The 24,179-nt window shown below is 46.8% G+C and overlaps 1 protein-coding gene across 5 annotated transcripts in view; it reads right to left on the minus strand.

The window, feature by feature from the left end:
• The window catches only part of Spats2l (spermatogenesis associated serine rich 2 like), a 154,982-nt gene extending 131,948 nt beyond the window's left edge, over positions 1-23,034 (minus strand). For 4 of the 5 annotated variants that reach the window (XM_057758635.1, XM_057758634.1, XM_057758633.1 and 1 more), the window contains exon 1: positions 22,738-22,873. The gene's annotated coding sequence lies outside the window, so the exon portion shown is untranslated. Of the gene's footprint in view, positions 1-22,737; positions 22,874-22,954 lie in introns of those variants that run through there. The other variant, XM_057758630.1, reaches the window with a different exon arrangement.
• Between the last annotated feature and the right edge of the window lie 1,145 nt (positions 23,035-24,179).

Here is a 24,179-nt window from a genome sequence, read left to right on the forward strand (position 1 = left end):
TTATATAGTATGGTTTCCAAATTTGTTTTTAATGGGTTTTCTGTGTGTGTGAATGCGGATCTCAGCATCGGTGGGTTTCTTGTGCTTTTACTTTGACACTTTTTTCCCTGTTTATTTTTTCCTATTCTGGTTTGTTCTTTTCTTCTTCATAATCATCATCATCTTATTATTATTATTGTTATTATTATTATTTTAAATCCCTAGTTGTGTTTTAATGAGAAAGAGAAAGAAAGGGGGTGGGTTTGGGAAGGTTGGGGAAGTGGGAAGGATCCAGGAGGAGTCGAAAGAAAAGATAATCAGAATAAACTGGATGAAAAACGATATCTTAAAAATTAATGAATGAATTATTTGCTCATTAATTCGTTTTATGTGCTTTGGTGCATGGCCTGCATATCTGTGTGAAGGCGTCAGGTCTTGGAGTGACAGACAGTTTTGAGGTGCCGTGTGGGTGTTGGGAATTTAACCTGTGTCCTCTGGAAGAGCAGTCAGTGCTCTTAACCACTAAGCCATCTCTCCAGCTCCTGAAAAACAATATCTGTTTAATAAAACATCTTTTAAAATATATACATACGTATAATGCCATGCCTGGCTCTGGCACCACTTCTCTGGGTCCTTCTCCATCTTCACTGACATCTCCGGGGGCCATATTTAAACGACAAGACTGCTCTGGACATCCTGAGTTCCTAGTCGCCAACTCTTCCCTTCAACATTTGCCTCAGCAATCCAGTTTCTGAGAGAGACTATACTGCTCCAGTGCCACAAACAACGTCAGGACAGCGCCAAGGCCATTAACATAAAACACAACCCACATTTCATAATTAGCTCCGCGAGCAGCATCGATTCTTAGCACGGGAATATTGGCAACCAGAAGACACGGGTAGGATGCAGCCCTGAGGACAGGCACACAGGACTACTTGGCTTGCATTCCGAACCCTGGGAGGGGCCCTGAAGAATTCTATAGACTAATCTGAAACCCAGTGTGTTCTGCAGTTGGGGCATAAGGTGAGGAGGCTGATGGGTAGACAAGAAGGACCATTAACAAGTAAAAGAGAAATCAGCCAACTAATGGGATGCTCGATTTGTCGGTGAGGCGAGAACACCATGGTACAGAGCTCCCTCTCCTGACTTCATACCAGTGACCATTTTGGTAGGGGTGTGTGTGTGTGTGTGTAGAAAGAAAAGGAGGGAGAGGGAGAAAGAGAGAGAGGGAGGGAGAGGAGAGAGAGAGAGAGAGAGAGAGAGAGAGAGAGAGAGAGAGAGATCTTTGGGAAACATTTGCTTTGATGTGAGATGCTACCGACTTTATTTACAGACCAGTTCATCACATTTAGGTCCATTTGCTCTCACAAAAGTCCCTCGGAGGGGAATAATAGAGCGAGTGTAATACCTTCCATTAAATAGGAATTGATCTCAAAATACGCTCTTCAAACTTTTGACAAAAGCAATTTTCTGATTTTCTTTATGTTCCACCGAAGGCAAACATGGTTGTGTTGACAACGTAATAAATGAGTTGTCAAATAAGATATTAAACATTTATGGATTTAATTTTTAATAAAGGCCTCTAAACGTAACCCCCCAAAATATCCATCACTATTCGACACGAGGAGCAGTAATTTTGGTAAATCCAATCCTCTACTACAGCTGAACTTGGCACAAGATATTTATGGTTCTTCAACACGACAAGCTGGTATTCCTTATGGGATGGTAAACAGCTACAATGCAGACATTCAGAAGGCACAGAATGCCTGCACATGTCATGGAGTGTTTTGCTAGACAATGAGGAATGGACACGCTGCCTTTGTAGTGTCTTTCCCCACGCCTGGGAATCACAGAGACTTTAACTCCTAGCAGACTCCGAAGTGGACTTTATCTGATGCAACAGCAATATGGTTGATTTCATGTGTCAGCCTCCAAGACAACCGTGCACTGCAGTGCTCACTGAGACATACAAGTGATGGCTCCCTTAAGGCTGGAAAGAAAAAAGGTGAGATTTGGTAGTGGTTATTCCCAGGGTGCAGGAAGACAGGTAATGGGTTTTTCTCTTTATTTTGCTTTTTGGACTTTCTATAATGAGTACATATTATTGTAACAATTTGGAAAAAAAACTTAAGTCTTGTATATGATTAAAAACAAGCTCATGCACGGAAGAGTGGAAAAGGCTTCAGAATCAAACACACTTGAGTCTGAAGCCCAGCTTGGACCCTTCTGACCTTGATGCCCTGTGAACAGACATCAGCAGCTCACATTTTGCACAGATCGGTGCAACGAGAACGCCGTGCAGCCCTGGCAGGGTGGAGGATGCATGGAAGATGCTTAGTGCTTTCCTGGTAACAAACAAGGAATCAATAGGTTGGCGTCAATAAACTGATGCCCTGGACCAGCTGCTTATAGAACGGCTGTGAGTTAGACCAGGTGATTTTCAGAAACCCTCTAACAGTTAAAAACCCAGAAGAAGAGAAAGTAGGGCTTCACCTCCTCGGTCCCCTTTACTCCTTCCCATTACAGTAACTAGGTTTCTATAAGCCAGGACTCTGTGGTTCCCTGAACTAGCTCAAAGACCTCTTACTGGGAGCTGGGCAGTGGTGGCGCACGCCTTTAATCCCAGCACTCGGGAGGCAGAGGCAGGAGGATCTCTGTGAGTTTGAGGCCAGCCTGGTCTGCAAGAGCTAGTTCCGGGACAGGCTCCAAAGCTACAGAGAAATCCTGTCTCGAAAAACAAAACAAAACAAAAACAAAAGATCTCTTACTGGGAGAAGCTTCTGTTTGCACAGTGAAGGCAGAGACCTGGAACCAGTCAAAGTGCTGAGAATAACCAACAACTCTATCACCCCCTCCAAGGCTCGGAGAACATGGTGGAAGAGGAAGTATTAAGAAGGTTATGTGTCGGAAGACAGGAACACTAGGACACCTCATCTTCTGGACGTGATATGGCTACCTGTGTAAGGCCTTCATAAGCCTGGGCCATCAGTATTCATCATGGTTTGGGGGAGCTCATGAGACCCTATTCTTTCTTAAGGAGATATAGGCAGGTAATGGTTGCTGGAAAGTGGGGGCCCTATTCCTTAGTTCTGCCAACTTTGGTTAGTCACCCTTGCTTAAGTGAAAACAAAAACCCCAAAACCCACAAGCAACCTAATCAAATTCAGTGGGGGTACACCCAATCAGAAATGGACGTTGGAAGGAGTTTTTTAGCAAGAAATGCTTTGGGGGAGGGAGGGGAGAAAGAGTAATGGTGAGGGGAGCATATGCGAAGTACATTATAAAGATGTATGGAACTGTGAAAGAATTCAGATTTAAAAGTTAAACCAAGAAGAACACTGAAGTCCTCAGGCTGGGGATAGGAGTTGGGGAAAGGCAGAGAAAGAAACCACGGCTACTGTAATCCAAACCTTCACTTCGTATTTTCTTACAATTAACGTGAACCAAATGAATCAGGAGACGGCTTAAATGGGAGTTAAGAAACAAGGCTATAGTTCGTTGCGATTCTTTTTACAATATGTGGCTATTAGCATCCTAGCCATGAGAAAACAGGTCAGTCAGCCAGGTTTATGAGGAAAATATACATATATGTATACTCAACAAAATACGGTGGTTTGGCTATGCTGCCCCTTGGATGTCTGCTGGTGTTGATACAGCAAGAAGAACTGATTTAACAGGCTTTAATATCCGGCCAGGTATTTGTTGACATGTGGAAATGAAAACTCTCAAAACTGTGAAAAGCTGGATACACAGGTAGGTCAAATCCCATCTTGTTGCACCCCGAAGGGCTTCCCAAAGTCTTTGGCTGCATCGGGACTGTGGACTGTGGATGCTTCCGGGGTCGCAGTCAAAAAGGAAAAGGATTTTCGTCATAACTGGATTAGCTACATTAATGAATACTGGCACAGTCCACATTACTGTAGAAAAATTCAGCAGGGCAAAAGAAGGCGCAACATTGATCCACCCCCTTTCTCAACATCCATGGTCTGCGAGCATAAGCCTGCTTCTTTCCCTTTCTGTATGTCTGCTTTCTCGCGGTACTCTCGCCGGGCCTAGTGCAGTGCAGACACTTGGGAAATGGCTGCTAAAGAAATGAATGGGATGAAGCTTTGGCACTGAAGCGAGAGGGAGTTTCATGAGAGTTTCCAGTGTGGAAAGAAAAATGAAACCCACAAACTGACTCCAAATGAGAACAGCATGCAGGTTTGGGCACCTCCGAGCATGCTCAGGGAATCCTGGGCCCAGTGGGCCTTGGCTCAGTTAACCTGGGTCGAAGGGGTTCATTTAAGATATCTATCTAGTACATGGCTCTCACTCCTGAGGGACACCTCAGATGTATTTCAACCTTTAATTACCCTCAGACATCTTCATAAGCATCCTCCCACAGAGCCCAATCTATCAAGGGTGGCCAGTGAGCAAATCCTGACAATCTGGAAGGCAGGAAGAGAGGGAAGTGGGGAAGTGGGAAGAGGGGAAGGAGCAAGACATTTCCACACGGGCCTGTCTTTCCTGGTGTCGAAGTTCCTTTCTTCTCAGTCTCTTTCCCGCTCGCCAGCAGCAAGATTATCTCAACAACCAAAGTCTCTTACAGTTTTCCACGAGGCTATCTTACCAGAATATTTTTCTACTTTTTTTTTTTTTTTGGTTGTTTCCGTTGAGTCTTTTTATGCAAAGCTAAAACGGAGAGCAAAAATGTCAGCTTTGCCTGTGTTTCAGGACAGCCTATTCGACCCAATGTCTACATTTTAAATTGGAGGTGGAGTCTTGACTATTATAGCTTTGCTGTCCTGGAACTTCCTATGACCTCTGGGTATCCTGCAACTTCCTATGACCCCCAGCTGTCCTGGAACTTCCTAGATAGTCCTGGATGCCCTGGTACTTCCTAGGTAGCCCTGACCAGCCTCCAATGCATGAGTGATCTTGTTTCCTCTGCCTCCCGAGTCCTGGAATTGTGGGCGTGTGTCAACACACCAGTTTAAATGCCCACTTTAATGAAGGACTTTAATGTGTTCCCAAAACTACCCTTTCAGGTCACAGGGCCCCCTTATTCCTTAGAAAAACTTGCCTCAGGAATGGGCATTCGGGTTTTGAGAGATTCTAAGCTAGGCAATCGGGAGTTTGGGAGCCGAGTAAAGGCCTGTGCCATTATCAACAAAGAAGGGAGCAAAGAGTCAGAAGGGTCTGCGGGATCAGGCTAGGAAAGCGACCTGTTGCACACATCTTTATGAAAATATATACTGTTCATCTGAAGATATTTTAAACTGGCTTCTCCTCTAGGGGGGTGGCCTATGACTATTACCTACTAACCAAGGAAACAAAGCAGAAAAGAACTCATGAGTTAGCCAGATAGTTTGCCCCATATATTTGATCTTCTAAACAATCTATGACTTTAATCCTCGTTATCTCTGCTGGAGAGTCAAGGGCCTGAGTGGGTCACATGTGAGGACAGGACCCTGTCCAGTAGACTAAGCGACAGGCCCAGTCTTTAGAAAAGAACTAAAGAGTAGCTGGTGGGGCTCTTCCCACCTACAACACAACCATGGCCGATGCAGTGGCAACACAGTCAGCAGCTCCAGCTGGTGGAGAAGTTCTGCCAAGATCCGAAACTTTCCTGACCCCTGGGACTCTGGAGACAATGCTTCAAGAACTGAAAGTGACCAGAGGAAGCCGGATAATTTTCAAAGACAAAAACCAGGCGAGCTCAAGAGATGCAAGGCCTGGAGACTCCAAAGCCCAAAGCCAGCTGCCCCGACTCGACAATAACTGGCTATAAACCCTACGGCAAAGCATCGCTCCTCTGTGGAAGCTTTGAGCCCAGGGTTTCTTTCTTCATCGTTTGTTTTACGAGGCATTGGAATCTACGGAATGACAAACCAGGATCGCCCATGACAAGGTGGCTTCAATGGCCCCTTTGTTATGAGGAGCGGGGTGAGGTACTGACTGGCAACACCCCTGCTGTCTTCATCATATTAATTATACACTTTTCCTACAAGATTGGCTGCCACCCTGCATACCATGAGTCATACCTGAGCGCTGCCAAGATAAATGTTCCAAAAGCCGACTTTTTAAAGACAACCTGCCAGCTCACCAACTACATCTTTGGTCTGGGGGGCGGGTGCTCCGATATCCATCAAGGTCTCCCTGTATATGGACTGACTGTTGCCCACAGTGGTTACTGCTTCTCTTTCTGGGTGCACCGTCTTGTGGCTAAGGCTAACGATTTTTTTCTTTCAATACCAAACCAGCAAGTGGAGAAATGTACGATTTCTTTTGACGGTATCATTTTGAGTGTTGGCGCAGCTTAAATTCCTAAGCTGATTTCTGTGAGCCACTCCGGTTCCTGGGGAGATAAGTGATGCTGGCCCAGTCCCTACAACTGAAACAAAGAAGGGCTTATCGCAGTGACTAAACAGATGTTTTCTCCGTGTGCTCTGCCTCCCTCAAACAATCACACCGACCCTGCTTTCCCTGGACTTAGCGCCTTACTTTAACGAGGCTCGATTCCAAGACACAGAAGAACATCCGTACAGAAGAGGAACTCTCCTGAGCCAGCTGAGAGTTCCAGCCAAGAGTCCTATCTTTTACGTGGCACCCAGTGACATTTTATAGAAAGCACAATAGTGACTATTCATTCTGCAGCCTCAGAGTGACAGGCGGGAGTGCATCCAGAAGGCTGCCTTGACCTCCACCTCCACTATCGGTGACCTCAGGCAAGCAACTTATCTGCCCTCAGAATGTCCTCCTCTGAAAATGGGGGGTGACAGCCTTAACCTCAAAGGGGCTGCATCACGGTGCACGGAGAACTCCGTCATAAAGAACACATAGCCTATAATCTGTCACGTTGGTACACATTAAAGAATTCTTAAATCTTTTATCTTTCCATAAAAACGCCATTAGTTTTTATGGAAAAATAAATCTTTGGATCTGTTGTCTATGCACATAAAATAATAGATAGGATATTAGCCGTGGTGTTTTTGGAGAAGGCGAAGAATTAGAAACGAGCTAACTATAAGGAAAGGAAAACACCCAAGTATATTCATATATTGAAATTTACGCAGTCACTCTAAGTGTTTTCAAATGTTTTCTGACAGGGAACTTTTGACCCTAGAATTTAGGACAATAAAGTGAAGAAAAGAACTCACCTAATAACAATAGCTCAAATGTGCACAGCACAGCCTACGATCCGAACGCCACTCTTCCTAATTCTAGCCATAAATACGCACGATGACCAGCCCATTTCATAGAAGAGTAAGTGGGGATTTAGAGAGTTTGGGAATCAGAGTCACTACATAATGACAGTCGATAGGGGGAGAACTAGAATCTCCTGGTGTTTAAACTGAAACCCTTGAGAGGTGGGGTTATTAAGGATTGAGCCCAGTGACCCCCGAGTTACACCCTAAGGATCCAAAGTACCGTTAACCACTGTTCTACCCTGGTTCTTCAGCACTAGCTTTCTGTGTTCACCGTGGGGCTTGTTTAGAACACACACACCCCATGCACCCCAAAATGTGTACCTGGGAGGAGCGCACATCAAACGTCAGTAGTGACAACCTCCAGGAGGTAAAATTTTAGCGATGTCCACTTCTGTGTAGTCTAAAGTTAATAGATATGTATATTTCCACATTTTCCCCAAAGATAAAATGTGTGAGAATACTTCAAAAAATATTGACTATAACACAAACACTGCTCTATTAATGGGGCAGCAATATATGCCTTAACTCTATGGGTTTGAGTTTCTTATGACTAAGTGACCTTTTACTTTTTACATTTAGTTCAAAGCAAAAGAAGAAAGTCTATAAAAAAAGTATTTTGTGCATAAATGCTACAAAATAGTAACAAAAGCACTTTGTGGTATTGGAAAGATATTTGACATGAATCTAAAAAGTCCAAGTAGTAAGTATTCTTGCAAAAGCAATCAAAAAAACAAACAAACAAAAACAAACAAACAAAAAAAAACACCCCCAAAACTTGGCAAATAAAACAGACTATTCTGCTTGGAGAAGACACATGCATGATTGACAGTGTGCACCAACACAGCTGTACTCGTGCGTTGCCATGGAGCGTGTCTGCATGTCTGCAGGTGTCTGCTCACTGTCTGGACATGCCTCCGCCTAGCACTCTCTCTCCTAGGAGGTGTGGACGGAACGGCATGCTGGAGTGACGCTGAGAAGTGACTTCCTGTCACTTCCACGGTTTACGAACATGACTCTACACAGAGGAGCTGAATGATGTGATAAACTCAGGAACTTTTTCACAAGAAAAAAGTCAGGGAACCTAAAACTCATTCTAAGTTAATCTCGCTTCATTCACAAAAGGGTTTCTATGCTGTGTAATAAACAGACCAAGAGTTAGCGTATTGGGCTGAAACTTGGCCCCGCCACACCCTCTGCAACAACAAAGGGAAGGTGAAGGCCATCACGTTAGTTTTTAGTTAAAAAATCTAACAAAATTCTCGAGCTGAAGTCTCCTGTAGAAATAAAGAGACTCAGCTGGGCCGTGGTGGTGCACACCTTTAATTCCAGCACTCAGGAAGCAGAGGCTGGTGGATCTCTGTGAGTTCGAGGCCAGCCTGGTCTACAAGAGCTAGTTCCAGGACAGGCTCCAAAGCTACAGAGAAACCCTGTCTCAGAAAAAAAGAAAAGAAGAAGTAGAAAAGAAATAAAGAGACTCAGCTGTCTAGAGTGGGCTAGGGGCTGACTCACGGACAGAGTGCTCACCCTGTCCATGAGAAGCCCTGGTTCCATCCCCAGAACTGCAAAAAGCCCAAAGCAAACCAAACCACAAACTCAAGCACGTGCTTGCTAAGTTAATGAAAGTATCACTAAAAAAAAAAACTAAATTCCGAACTGGATTTCAAAACTGTCTGGACAAGGAGAGGAAAAAGCGCTTGACAAAATCAAAAACCAAACAACAACAAAAACTAAGATAGATATGGGTTCCTCTGAGTAAATCCTCCGAATGCAGAATTGGTTGCTTAAGCAGAGGAGGGACCCCAGCCATGTTAAGAAAAAGACCTGGAAGGTTTATTCGCCTTTGAATATGAACTAGGATACACTGGCCTCGGCTTATAAAGGGGGCCATCATCATACCTGACTAGATTAATAAAGATCGCCCGTGGTCGAGGGAGTCAAGTAGTTCTTCTGTATTTTCTGCTCCTCAGAATCTCGGTCCTAGACTGATGAACTGGAGAGGTCTCCTCTTAGGAGAAATGGACAGCTTGGTGGAGGAAACAGCAGGATGAGAAACACCAGGTGACAACTGGGACCGTGTCACCCTGGAAGGGGAAAGGTCTAAGCAGCAAACACGAGAGCTCTCCAGAAACGCTACTCCCTTTGGCGACATGACAGAGCCTGACAGGAATGTGGGGGGGAGGCTGCGATGCACGGTGCAGAGGGGCTTTCAGAGATGCTTTCTCTCGTTTGTGCTCACTAGTGAATATCAGTGTGCTCACAGTGACACAAGGCCGACACTAGACATGCTTCAGACCCAGGAACAGTGCAAACTGCTTTCGTAAGTGTTCCCTGGCATCACAAGTGTGTGAAGTCCCCCTTCCCGGATGGGTTCAAATAGGTGTGGGCTACTGTGGAAGGGATTCCTGCATTTGGGGCGACACTGGGCCACAGTATCCATCTCCTTCCAATTTCTTCTTAGAAACTTTCCTGTAGGAGCTACATTTTATGTCAGCATTAACTAAATATGCCTCGCCTTGATCAATGAGAAAACAAAAACAAAACAAACAAAATAAACAGCTTGAAGTGCAATCCAGGAGAGTCCAGAAGGTGAAACTCGATCAGTGTCTGGAAATTATGAATCAGTGTTGCCTGGAAAGCTGAGTTGATGTCACCCCACCACATCTGAAGCAGTTCAGAAGATATTCAATGCCACAGATGAGCATTAAATTATATGTGTTTAAAAGGTTGTAGCCAGGCAAGATGGTGTATGACTTTAGTCCCAGCAAGGAGGCAGAGGAAGACTGATCTCTGTGACTTCGAGGCTACTCTGGTCTTCCTAGCAAGTTTTAGGCCAGCCATGGATACAGAGTGAGACCCTTGTCTATAAAAGGTTCTGGCATTATAGCAGAGCAACCAACTCTATCAGGAGTGTGGAAGCCTATTGTGGAATATGAGTTAAAGATGTATTGCATTCTTTTATCCCTGCAGGATATTTGTTTAATGATGCAAAGATGTGTTACATTCTTCTATGTTACGTTTGTTTAACTCTGTGAAGCTGTGTTGCTTTGCCTGCCTAAAACACCTGATTGGTTTAATAAAGATCTAAATGGCCAATAGCTAGGCAAGAGAAAGGATAGGCAGGGCTGGCAGGCAGGGAGAATAAATAGAAGGAAAAAAATAGAAGAAAGAGGAGTGGGGAAAGGAGAAGGAGAAGAGGATGCTGGGGGGGAGGGGCAGCAACCCAGCCAGATATGAAATGAGAAGGAAAGAAAAGATATACAGAAATAGAAAAATGGAAAAGCTCAGAGGCAAAAGGTAGGATAATTTAAGTTAAGAAAACCTGGCTAGAAAAACCAAGCTAAGGCCGGGTATGCATAAGAAAGGAGAAGACCCCATGTATTTATTGGGGAACTTGGTGTCAGTCCCCCCAAAATGGTAAAGAATAAGGGAAAAAATACATCTACAGAGGACAGATACATGTTACTGCATCCAGTCCCCGGTGTGGGAGGTCCTTCTGTCTGTGTGTTGCTTTTATTGGTTAATGAATAAAGAGATGCTTTGAGCCTGTGGCAGGGAAGAACAGAACTAGGCACTAGGCAGGGGAAAGCTAGGCTGTGTGCTGGGAGAAAGAGGGCGGAGTCAGGAGAAGCCATGGAGCTGCCGGAGACAGATGCTGGGAACTTTAACCGGTAAGCCACAGCCCCGTGGCGATACACAGATTAATAGAAATGAGTTAAATTAATATGTAAGAGTTAGCCAATAAGAAGCTAGAGCTAATGGGCCAAACAGTGATTTAATGAATACAGTTTCTGTGCGATTATTTCAGGGCTAAGCCAGCCGGGTGGCCAGGAACCAACAAGTGGCCTCCTGCAACAACAACTCAGATCTCATCAGAGATACAGAAGGACGAAGTCCTGGTACTGGACAATGGTCGGTGTAACACCTCCCAGTTTCCCTTTTACGAGTACAAGGCCAGCCATACTCACAGCTGCCTGTAACACACGGCATCTGCTCAGCCTTCCTCTTGTTTCCAGAAGGTCAGTGAGAAGGCTCCCTTGGTCAGGTGCAAGCAACCAGCAAAGTGTGCGGAAGTCAGCCCTTAAGGGAGCAACACTGCCTCTAATCAAAATCCCGTTTTCTTTGATGTTCTAAAGCTTTTCTCTCCCTGTGAGCAACAAAGCCCACAACAAAAGAACTTCCCCAACACCCACAGTTAAGCAAAGAGTGGCTCCCACCAAATGAGTCTAAAGAACCCTCTCCGGTATCTACTTTGGACACGAAGCTTCCTTTTCAGGGTATTTCTGTGACTTCCTTTGTTTGTAATTTATCAGCGAAGAAAAGAAAAACCAAACCGCGAGTTTATTTTGATGGCAATGCACCTGACGATTCCCGGACTCTAAAGCCCGCTCTGCTTAAGCACTGTCAGGCTATCCTGGCAGAGGATGTAAACAAGCCTCTCCTCCCCATGGCTTCCTGTTGCGCCCACAATTCCAGAGGAGAATTTTCACAAATGCAAACTATTATACGGGATCAGACGTCACGAAAATACGAAGGCAGCTTCCTTCTGGTCCTTTTTTTCACTGCTGAACGGGCAGAAATTGAGCTCCTTGGTCTGGATTTTTATTCTTTTTTTTATCAGCCTCAGAGAAAGGCTGAGAAATTGTTCCGGCCAAGGAGTGTGTGTCTAGTAAGCTTAAGTTACCGCTTCCATGGCGTGAGTTTGAGGAACTTTATATGGTCTTATTTAGTCATAATCAAATCATAACATAACGGTAGACATGGTCATGACAGAACCTAAGTTCAGGAAGATTAAAGACTTCAGTCTAACTCATACAGCCAGCCTGTCAGGAGCCGTGTCCCCCCAAAATTTACAGGAAGCACCACCGTGAGGAGTTTTTGCAGAGGGCTTCACTTTCCAATTGTATTGAGAATAGTCTTATTGACCAAGCCTATCTCACACCCAAATTAACTGTTAATTGAGAGCTATCTGCTAGCGGAACCTGCCTCACATTCCAGACTATCTAGAGAACTAGGTGTGTCACCTTGTGACTTCCTGACCAAGGAATCAAGGAATCGTGACCTGACCCATCGTAACCTCTTGGTTTACGTGACGGGCGTGGACCACGTGGCAAGACCCATGCCCCAGCCCCCAAAGCTCCTCATCCAGGAGCTATATAAGCTGTAACCATGACTCTAATAAAGGGAGGCTTCGACAAATCTGCCTAGCCTCCTTCCTGCTTATCAGCTTATGTCTTTCAGGTGGTGCCTCTCCGTGACCCTGGAATAACTGACCAGCCAGGCGGGTTACAAACCCTAGACAGAGTAACCCGTTGAGTAACCATGTCAGGCAACAAACCGGGACTTCCAAATGCCCTCCTGGGGCTTCTTTTGCCTTTAGGACACACCGGCTTTAGGAAGGAGGATAGAGTTTCGTAACATGGACTCTTCATGTGTTAACAAAAGGAGACTATTGAAATTTGAAATGCCCTTTTAGGAGTGTGGATTCTGAAGTCACACAAAAAGGCAGTCACCTCTCTGCTCTGCCCAGCCTTCTGTCTGGAGACAAACAGAGAAATGTGTCATCTGTGAGAAATGAATGCTATCCTCAACCTCTCCTTTGCTTTTCGGTTGGATGTACATATGGTAAAAACTTCCTAGACATCTGTGGAAGGGCCACCTGCAAGGTCATCTCTTGTCGGGCATCTGGAGCGAGGGGAGAGTCAATGGTATTCCATGTTAATGTATTTTTGTATCCCAAAGGTTCATGTGTTGGGAGTTTGGTCCTGAGTGTTGCAGTGTTGGGAGGTCTTTTGGGAGGTCCTGAGGTCACTAGGAATGTAGTCTTGGAAGGGGTTACAGGGATTTTGTCTCCTCTGGCTTCCTGTTTTAAGATATATTCCCTTCCTCATACCCACAGGTACTTAAGCCACCTTTTCCTGGACCCCCGCCAAAGCCGGGGCTGTGTTGTTTGAATTTGCAGCTTCCCAAGCTGCGAGCTGAATAGACCTTCAGTGTGCCTCCTTAATTTTGTTATAACCACAACCAGAAAATTAAAAAAAAAAAAACAAACAAAAACAATGAACGAATGCAGCCAGAAAGCAAGGAAGATATTTCAAAGTTTTATTCTTAGCACAGACATGTCTTCTTAACGAGATCTTATACAGATTTTCACCACGTAAAGCAAATCAAAACAGACGCTCACAGAGAAATCAAGACAGGAAGGGGTTCTTTTCAGACCTTAGGGCACAACAAAACACAGCAGCAAATCCCCTCTTCTGGAGGCCCCTAGTCACACTGCCTATCTCAGACTCTCCCAGGAATCAGTTCTTGGAAAATTTTCTCTTGATCACCTTGGTTTCTCCAATCGCGTCCTCCTGGAGGACGTTCCTTCCTCTTGCACCAACCTGGCAGGGATTCCCATCATGTTTGCACTGTGAAGACATGAAGCTTGGTGCATCTCTTGGAACACAGCAGTGTCTGCTGGGTCTTCCTGATAACCCACATAAGCTTCTCCCAAAGTCTTTGTGGCTAACTGATGCACAGAAGGCTTCCCAGAGTGCCCAGCAGGAGTCTGCAAAGTTCTTAGCAGCTTTGGACACAGTCTTGCTGGATGCACATTATCGACTCGAAACCCCTTGATTCGGGAACTAGCTTGGGATCCTAAGAGCTAAAAAGCAGGAAAACTATGACTTAACCCATCAAGAACACTAACTGCGAATAACAGGTGGAACAGACCTGGCCCCGGGCATCTCTCCTGGTACCTCAAGTCAGGGGGCTTCTCGGAGTGTGCTTTCAAGTTCCTTTAGTGTCTATCTCAAGCTGCCTCCCCTTCCCCCCCCCGCCCCACCAGACACCACAGGGCTGCTGCTTCTCTTGCAGTAAGTGGGAAGGCCTAGGGCGAGAGGCGCTGTACCTCCATGCTGTGCACGCTGTGAGACCCTGGCCCCGGTGTGCAGAATCCGTCTCAGATTCTGAATCTCATCGAGAGCACTTTATACCTCTGGATTGAGAAACCAAACAACTGCTGTTTCTCTGTACTACAGAGCTGACTAAATCATCCCCAAGGCTCGTGGTGTTTTGCTTGTACCAGGCACACTTCCTAGGAAGGCAGAGCTGTTCCGTAGTGATGCTGTCTTACAGTAAAATTACAATGCAACCCACACAGGCAATTTCAAATTTTCTAGCAGCTAGGCTAAAACAATGTGGAGCTAGTTTTAATAATCTATTTTATTTAGCTGATGATATGCAAACCAAAATTATGCTAATGAGGGGTTCAGGAGATGGCTCATTCAGTTAAGTGCTTGGTACACAAGCGTGAGACACTGAAACCAACCCCCACATCCTTGTAGAAAAGTCAGGCACAGAAATGTAACCCCAGAGCTGGGGACACAGAGACTGAAGGGTTACCCACCCAGGGCAGCCCGGCCAGTATGCTGTAGGTTCAGTGAGAGATCCTGCCTCAAAAACCAGGGAGAATATTTGAGGAAGTTATCTAAGGTCAACTTCTAGACCCACATTCTCACTTGTGCGAACACAGGCACACACACACTGATGTTAACGAGCTATCTTACAACCACCCCGCTGTCCCATAAAGTCTTCTGCTACACTCCCAGCCCATCAGACTTGTAACTAACCACATCTCAGGTGCTCACTGGCCACAGGCAGTCGTGGTGTGACGGTACCAGACCCATGGCGCTGCAATCTCTCTCCTGTCCACATCCCTCCCGTGGGTCCTTTCTAATAACTCCGCATTTCCTTCAGGGAGGATGCTGCGGATGGAAGCAGAGACAGCAGGGCCCAGGATCATTACAGGCAGAAGGATACACACCTGAAAGGAAGGCCTGACCCACCAAGGCCCTTTGGTGCCCTGCTAGGGAGTTTAGACTTGATCCTGGGCTACAGCCGCTGTGCTGGGGGATTTTAAGTGAAGAGTCGCGATTCGATGGGCCTTTTACAGAAGCCCTGTTGTGAGGAGGAGATTGAAATTGAGCCAGACAGAAGGCAGAGAGACTCGACTAAACCTCGAGAGAAAGACTGAGGGCCTGACCCAATGCAGCCACGAAGGTCACTGTGGAGAGAGAGGAGGGCAGACTCTGGCCAGTTTGAAAAGATGACCACCTGGTTTCCACCAGGGCTTAGTGGCCATGAAAACATAGGTGTTGGAGAAGAGAGGCTTCCTGCATTCGCTGAAGTGGTTTTGTTAATTAAGGCAGAAAACACAGAGGCCTACGTGGGTTTAGAGCTGGGTCCCGCTGTAGACTCAGTTGACAGCACCAGAGATAACACTAGAAAAGGTACCTCCGGCTGGACATGCAGGTTCAAGGAGCAATGGCACACAGAGGGCGGGCAGAAGCAAAACACATGAGCCACTGCAGACCAAATGCAAAATGTATGCAGAGGCCGCACCCCAGGGGAAATGAGGCTTGAGGGGAGGAGAGGGGCGTAGCAGATTTACATATAAAGACATATATATCTTTTTTCTGCATATCATACATAAAACAGATGGAAGACAGGAAGAATTCACTGGCGTTTTGTTTTCTTCTGCGGCACACTGATGCTGTGGGTTTAAGACACTGTGAATCCTTCACACACCCGTAGACACTGTGGGCAGTAGTGTCCCACACGGAACCTGTTGATCGTCCGAGAATCGCAGTTACAGAGCATTCACTGTGGCCAGCAGTCTTCCGGACTAGCCAGTGTCTGGCCGAACTGATATAAGTGTCCTCCACGCCACTGTGCCGCGCTCCCAGGGGGATGTGGGAAGCAGGAGATGGGGTCAGACCACTCAGAGCCTGACACTGAGTGGCCTCTCAGCCAGTCACATCCTGGACCTTCCCTGAGCTTCGGCAGCTCAGAAAGGGCATACAGACACCACCTCGCCCATCCATGGTGAAGCCGAAACGAGTGGACTTGTCCGTCATAGCTGTGATAAGTTATTCAGCTGGTTCTGGATCTCTGGGAACTGGGTGCCTCTGACGATGAGTGAGTGCCCGGCCATGGAGAGTTCTTGTTCCCTCCAGATAATTACACAGCCAACCTCAGGGATGGCAAGGGACCTCACATTTTCAACCAGGCTGTGTATCTTTGTGACGTTTCTCCATCACAAAGCATATTTGGTTCCTGTATTTACATTGCCTGGCTTTAATGCATGCTTTATAAAGTACTATCAACTTTTCTAGACTTTTGTTTCTCAGTAAAATGGGGGTTCATACATGCTTCCAGCATATCTGGGGATAAAGGGGCATAACATGTATAACTAAGGAAGGCATTTCCTTAAAAAGTCTATTTGAACACGTGTCCAGTGATGGATGTTTTACCACCTCATAAAATGGAATCCATAACATAGAACTCCCCTTACGATCTCAAGTGTGAGATTGGTGCCCAGGGCTCCTGGCTCTAGGGTCCATGAGGGTAGCTGTATAGTCGGTTGAGGGCTCTGTGTTAATGTCCATGCACTCCCAGAGTTCCAGCAGACACCTGGGTAGTGTCCCATACTAGTTGCTTGGGACGACAGTATGAAGGATTCTCTGTACTTAGTACTCCTGGGCACGTGTCATCTTTGGTGATGTCTATCCTGCAGGGGGCCCCTCTGAGCATTCTAAGTGAGCTGGGCAACAAAACCAGGCCCACACTGGGTCATACAGCTCACAGGATTTACCCTGTGCTTTATCTCACGGTCAGTTCAGCACTTGAATGATCACAAGAAACATCTAGACACACTTTAGGCTCCATGATTGAACATTTCAGAACTCTGGTGCGAGAAGACATTTAAAAAAAAAAAAAAAATCCTGGAAACCAAGCTTCCATTCCACGTGAACACTTTCCCTTCCCATTACGCTCCCAACACCGCGACTGAAATTGTAACAAATTGCTTTAATAATCAGCCCAAACAACTGTCGTTCCACAAAGTCCCCACCAGCAGAAGTAAATGTTCCCCTTCTGAGCTCCCGTAGACTCCATCTCCTGCTAGAGTGAGCAACCTCTTCAGAGAAAAGATGCTTTCTATGAAATAAGTCTTAAAAACAAGTGTAAGGAGCTGGCTTCCCACACAATACACATTTTTGACCTGTGGATCACAACCCTCTCCACGAATGGCCTTTACACAAGGGTCTCCTCAAACCATAGGAAAACACAGATATTTACATTATGATTCATCACAAAACCAAAATCACAGCTATGGAGCTGCAGCAAAAATAAACTTATTGTTGAGGTCGGACAACATGAGGACCGGATTTAAAGGGTTGCAGCATCAGGAGGTTGAGAACCACTGCTTTAGCAGATGGGAAAAAGCTCTTCCCTGCCTAGGCCTTCACTCTCTGATGAATCCCCAGATGATATTTTCCCCCAGTTTACAGAGTTGCTTTTAAATGAGAAGGCTGGGCACCCCTGTTATAGAGTCTGGAGTCTTAACGCCAATTATCAGACCCTTTTCCTAAGTGATAACTTCAGCCTGATTATTTTACATATAAAGTACTGGCATCGAGCCTGATACTTTTCATTCTTGCTCACTCTGAGACTCATCAGCCTATCTTAAAATAACTGCAGCCTCCTCAATTCCAAGTCACAACCGCCAGACTCGGTCAGTCATTATCTCAACTCGGGAGAATGCCCCTGCCTCAGAATCCCCACAGCTGATGGAGAGACTGATTAGAGCCACCCCAGAATGCTGAGAAAGGCTCCCTGACAGATGCCTCCATCCAACGTCTGTCCCTTTCATCCAACATCAACACCAATTTCTGTGTTAACACACGTTTATTGAGGTCATGACCAAAAGCCAGGCTGTGAGTCAGGCCCTCAACATAAACCAGCGAACAAGGCTGAGATGCTCTCAAAGCCCATCCTTGAAGAACAGACCCTTCTAGCTTAGTATTTCTGTGGGTGCATTTATCAGACACTAGATAGGACTACTGGTTTGCAGTCGTTGCACACTGAAGGTATATTGATGCCTTCAAGAAGCTCACAAAGCACCTGGGAAAGCAAGAAGCAACAGCGTAGGAGAAATCTAATCAAGGGTCTAAACCGAAGGAGGATGCAGACATAGAGGCAAAAGAAGCGATTAACAAAGGCAGCATGACCAGGGTTTGGCTTTGAAGATGGGTTGGGTTGGGTTGGGTCAGAGAAAAGCAGACAACACATTTGAAAGAGCAGGGCACGGAGAAAGGGGACAAAATGAAAATGCGTGCCAGAAGGAGCCAAGCAAAGGAAAGAGGGCATGTTTGGAAGAAGCAGGAAATCAAACTGATGGGTTAAATTTGGGCAAGAGTATAAAACACAATGGGAGGTTGGACCTGATGCCAACCAAGAGCAGGAAGACTGGAAAGTGTTTGAACTCTAGGTCTTCCTTGACTTACTTTGGTTCCCAGTCAACCCTCAGAGAGCTAAAACTATATCCCCTAACCTGCTGAATATCAGAGCCCACCCTAGTTCACCTTAAACACACACAGGACACTGCTATTAGCTCATTGGTGGACAATGAGCATCTGACAGGGCACTATTTTATAATCAAGTGTTTAATTTACTCAACATATTGGGTACCAACATCTAAAACCACTAGCAACATAGGCGGTGTTCTTTTGAATTTGCAAGAGAATGCAGCCACCTACAGTGTTCATGCTTCATGCTACAGAACTGTGCAAGCAAGTTGCAAGAGAAAAATTTGCAAGCCAAGAAATCTCATAATGTTTTAAGGAAGTTACAATTTCGTGTTGGTCCCCATTGGTGGCTCCACAGTACCACATGTGGTCTACTGGTCACAGCTTAGACACCTGTTAGAGCATCGGTTCTTTCTCCTCCTGACGTCATAGCGAACTCTAGCTCATGGTCACGACTCAGCATGGTGAGAGAATGTCACATTGTCTATCCCTACCCTGAGGCAAGGACGAAAATTCAAAGTATGGTTTCTGCTGAATGTACGTCACATTTTCACCATGTAAGGCTGCAAAATCTTAAGTCAGACCATCCTCATCTGGGGACCATGTTGCATTGAGATTGGCAGTGGCTCCTGATGGATGAAGCCTGAGCTCACAGGTGCCTGACTTTCTGTGGGAAATGCTTGGAGAGGCGCTCTCAGGAGATGCGTGTTAGCAAGAAGCTGGTGTGGCAGATGGGATGGGGAACAGCAAAGAGGTGAAGGCAGGGAGGGCTGTAAAAATCCCTGGCTCCAAGGGAGATGGAAGAAAGATAAGGCCATCTAGAGCAGTCTCTGGGAGAAATTGTCACCAGAAAAAGTTAACACTATCTGATGCAGTTCCTTAGTTAGAAAAACAGGTGGAAGGATTCCTAGCTCAGCTGATCTGGAGAAACCACAAAGTATTAAACGAAAAGAAAATCACGGAAGGAACTTTTATCACCTAAGGTACAAGTTCAGTAGCAGCTGTAAGGAAAGGCCATCAGGTCTCTCGCCTGAGGATAGGACAACCACCACAAAATGTCTTTTAAGCAAGCAGATAAACCTGAAAAGATTCATCTTGACTACAGCTAAAGATCTGGTATGCTAAAAGGCTAGAGGCTACTGTAGAAGTCTTTATTAGAAAATGAAAATGAACGTAGAAGCTATCCAAAAGGCATCACAGAAATGCTAGGTGCTATAGACAGACACCTTCACAGATTGTGTTCCCTCTGCTGCGGTGCTGAGGGAGTTCTAACCATTACGGCTACGCACGGAACAAACAAACCTCAGCAGAAAAATCGACACCTATGGCCTCTTTATCAGTCTTTATAACTGCAAATTAGCCATTTTGATGTATCAAGGAAATAACACCTTCATAACTGCCGACTTCAAAAGAGGAAAGGGGAAAGCAAGGTTTGCTTTTCTCCTACAGTGTTTACCATTTCTTTAACTGTATAACGAAAACCCCATTTTAATGAGAGATTCCACTTGAAGGACACACAGCAGCGGTAGAATCAACTGGTGAGGTGAATCACGTTCAACCATTCAGAGATCAACAAGCAATCACTGAAGTCTGACTGCATGGTGTATGCCCTTACACCCCGTGCCGTGTGCTATGGGAGCCACTCTCCTGTGCACACACCTTAGAAACATCGCAGACTGAATTGTCATCATCAAGGATGGTGATGGCACCACAGACGTCACGAGGGACGCAGGACTGCAGAGCTGTGACCGAGCAGTACCTCTCCCACACGTAAGATGGACTCTCGCGATATAGTAAGAAGGGGCGGTAGCAGCCTGAATCGCGCCCTAAGCATTCTCTACGTTTTGCCTTTTATCAAAACTGGAGCTAAAGCTTCTTATCCTGACTTATGTCTTAGGATGTTGGTTGTAGCTTTGTAAAAGTCCTCAGGACTGCCTTTGCCCTTTGGAAAAAACCACGAACAAACGCCCACTGTTAATGGCGCCACCCTCTGTAGACTAAGAAACTGACTTCTGGTTTCAAGACGGGGTTTCTCTGTGGAACAGTCCTGGCTGTCCTGGAACTCGCTCTGTAGACCAGGCTGGCCTCCAACTCAGAGATCCGCCTGCTTCTGCCTCCTTAGTGCTGGGATTAAAGGAGTGCGCCACCCACCACTGCTTGGCCTGATTTTTTTTTTTTTCTTTTAAAGGACTAAAACTGAGGCCTTTCTAAGGCTTAAGGGCCATTTCCATGTGGAGGCCACCTACTTGGCAGTGTTACTTCACAGACTGCCATGATGTGGCTTAAGTATTTGTTTCTCTGTTTACTGCTGACACGGTGAGGTACCTTCTGGGGTCAGGAGATTCCTCTTTCCACAAGGGCCCCTTGATATGTGTGAGCAACTGAAGACTTCTGTGGGGTGCTCCCCACAACAAAATGAACACAAAAGAAACCCTGCCCGTTTTGCCTTCCTAAACCAGCCCATTAACTAAGCCGATTCCTGAGAAATGACTTACTATTTCAGAGATTAAAGAACAAAATTTGCCAATTAACACTCTCCTTTCTCAGATGTTCAGCGTTTCCCCCTCAAACTCTTAAATAATCTCTGCATTCAAGTGATTGTATTTTTATGCAAATTATCTTTTGGAGCTAGTCGTGTGTGTACACACACACACACACACACACACACACTCACACGCAAAGCCATACAGAATCTGACATATTTTGTGCTCTGTTGCTCCACACAAAAAGGGTTTAACCCAGCTTGAGTTTATTTCAAAACTCTAATTAGAGACTGAAGTTGTATTTGCCTTGTCCAAATAGAAAGTCATTCTTAAAGTTGATTTTTTTTCTTGGTTAAAATAATAATAATAATAAAGAAACAGTAAACACCAGACACAAATTTTTTTTAAAGCACTCCAGTTACTTTGATAAGATTATCCCCCATCTACACAGCACATTGCTTTTTGGCTAAGTAACACAATTTCATAAGGCTCATAAAATATTTTATCCAGAAAGCAACTTTTTTTTTTTAAAAAAGAGTTCTTTCAAAATAATTGGTTTTACTACTTGAATAGTCTTTTCTATTTCTGACTTCCTGTCCTTTCTTTTCCCTGCCATATTGCACATCTGCGTACTCGCTGGAAAACAGAGTCTGAGTAGCAACGAAACGTTCCTCTGAAACAAAACAGAATGATGACATAAAGACCACACGACCTTACTCTTTCTCTGCAGACTCTAAGATTTCCGTGTTTCTTTTTTTTTCTCCCTCCCCACCCCCTTAAAATCTGCGGGGTGGCAAGGGCGGCTGATACTTGAGTGTCTTAAATAAGCAAGTGAAATAATACACATCATGGTTTATGAAAGGGAAGTAAGGCTCTGTGCTTGGAAGTTCAAGGGTTCTCACCAGCCTCAAGCTACAGAGAGACTGCAATGCACTCAAAGCAAAACGCTGTACAGAAAGGATCTTTAATGAAAGTATCGGGTCTCCACAACCTTGGCACCTGCTTAAAACCAGGACTGCTGGGAGCTGAAATCTCATCAAGTTCATAAACACCAACCCCGCTGCGCACTGGAAGCCTCCACTCGCCAGGATGGGGAGGAAAGGAAAGGATGGGAGGCTTCCGTTGCATCCCGGTCCAGGTAAAGGCTGGGTCCTTAGCCCCGTGTCCGCAATAAACGCGGACCTCCCCGCCTTGAGCGAGAAGCTTGGCTGATCTTCCAGACACGCAAAAGTCAAGTTGTTTCCGCACCTCAGAAACGACCCTCGGTCGGGTCTGCCTGTGGGCTCCCGGGTTTATCCGCCCAGCCGCGGTGCAATGACACCGCTTCGTCCCGCGGCCCCGGCGCCCGCTCCCGCCTGCCCCGCGCGCCGTCGCCGCGCGCACGCGGACGCTGAGGACCCGATCCCGCCGGCACCGTGGGGTGCGGGGTGCCGGGGACCTGGGGCCCCCGTTCCGGCCGGGCAGCTCGGCAGCGCGGAGCTGGAGCGCAGGGGGGCGCCCGCGCGGAGCAGGGCCGGCTGAGCCCACATTCAGCTGCCCGCCGCCCGCCCGCCAACCCGGGAAAGGCAAGGAAGGCGACCTCCGCGTCCGGTCCGCCGATCGCGGGCCACACCCAGCGCCCCGGGAGGCGGCCTCCGGGAGCCCGGGCTGCGGAGTGCACGGCCGATCGACCACCTCCACCCCGGCCGCTCAGGCCCCGCCGCGTCCCGCGTCCCGGGAACCCCGGTTTACCTCGGATGCTCTGTCCCGGGCCGGGGCGCGGCGCTGGTGGCCCCTGCAGCGCGAAGGGCGAGCAGCGGAGCGAAAGCCGCGGCAGGGCCGCTCGGCGGGGCCCTCTCGATGGATTCCTTCACTGCCTCAACTCCGCGCCGCCAGCCCCCACGCAGGGACACTCCCGCCCGCGCAGCCGCCCCCTCCTGGCGGCCGCCCGCCCCTCCGTGTCACTCACCAGGAGCACACACCCCGCCAGCGCCCCTCGCTCCGGCTTGCACACACGCCGCCTATCACGCCTCCCTGGGTTTTGTATTCGCTCACACGCACGTTCTGACACAGATCCCGTCCCTCCACCCGCCCTCCCTAGCTCCTTTCCCACCCTACTTTCTAGAAGAATCCCTTATACAGCTTCCGCACTTCGCTGGGTTGCCCCGCACCAACCTCCACCCCTTTCCCTCCAAACCTCCACCTCCCCTGAAACTGCCCACTGTGATCCAACACACGGGTCACTACCCGCCCGAGGAGCAAGAGAATCTTTTTTTTTTTTCTTCCCTACCCAGGAAAATGAACTTTGCTGCCCCAGCACCCTCTGTGAAGGCGAGATGCTTCTCCCGGTAGAAGGTAGTAATGCTTTCTGGGGCTGAGCCAAGCTCAAAATGTAAACAAAGATAGCTTATTCGGAAATGCCGCGGAACATCAGGCCCCCTTAGCAGCGCTGGAGCACAGCCCGACCTCTGAAACCCGACTAAGCCCAAGGGTTCTGGCCCCTCGCCTTCGCTGCGGGTCTCACGCGAGGTTTCTAGGCGTGCGTGATCACCCACCGAGCTGCCCTGAGACGCCCGTGGCATCGGCCGGTGGTGTTTCTGCCTGGGAGCGCAGTAGTTGGGAGAGTTAAGGCGATCATTATTCATGATGGATGCATTTTAGATCGTACACCTCTTCCAGAGGCAGCCGAGGGAAATGCAGGCTGCTCTCAGGTTTATTTTTGAAGGGTAACTTCCTAGCCGCCTTTTCTCCAGCGGCTTCACGGATCTCGGAGCCTTTTTTACAAAGATCTGTCTAGTCAGTTACATCTCTAGAGCTCGTCTATTCCATGTGAGGAAGCCGTTATTTGAAATGAATTACCCTTGCAGGTAGCATTAGGATCTACAATACATCATACCCCAGCCGACAATGCCCACTCTGGTTACAAGGAAGAGTTACCTGACTGGGAGTGTTCGTCTACCTCATAAGGCTAGGTTGCTGAGTCTAAAAATTAACTCGAGTGAGTGCTTTAGTATCTGATTTCATCCTTCAGATAATCTCATCGGGCAGGTGTGGGTTTTTTGTCCTCCTTTGTGCAAATAAAGAAAGGAGACAAAAAGGTTAATTAACTGGCCCAAGTTTTCTGCTAGTAAGCAGAGCAAGAATTTGTACGTAATCTGGCCCCACCTTGTTGCATAGGGCAAGGCTAGCTTCTG

Source organism: Chionomys nivalis, chromosome 26 (genome assembly GCF_950005125.1).
Source record: "Chionomys nivalis chromosome 26, mChiNiv1.1, whole genome shotgun sequence".
NCBI classification, from domain to species: Eukaryota; Metazoa; Chordata; class Mammalia; order Rodentia; family Cricetidae; genus Chionomys; species Chionomys nivalis.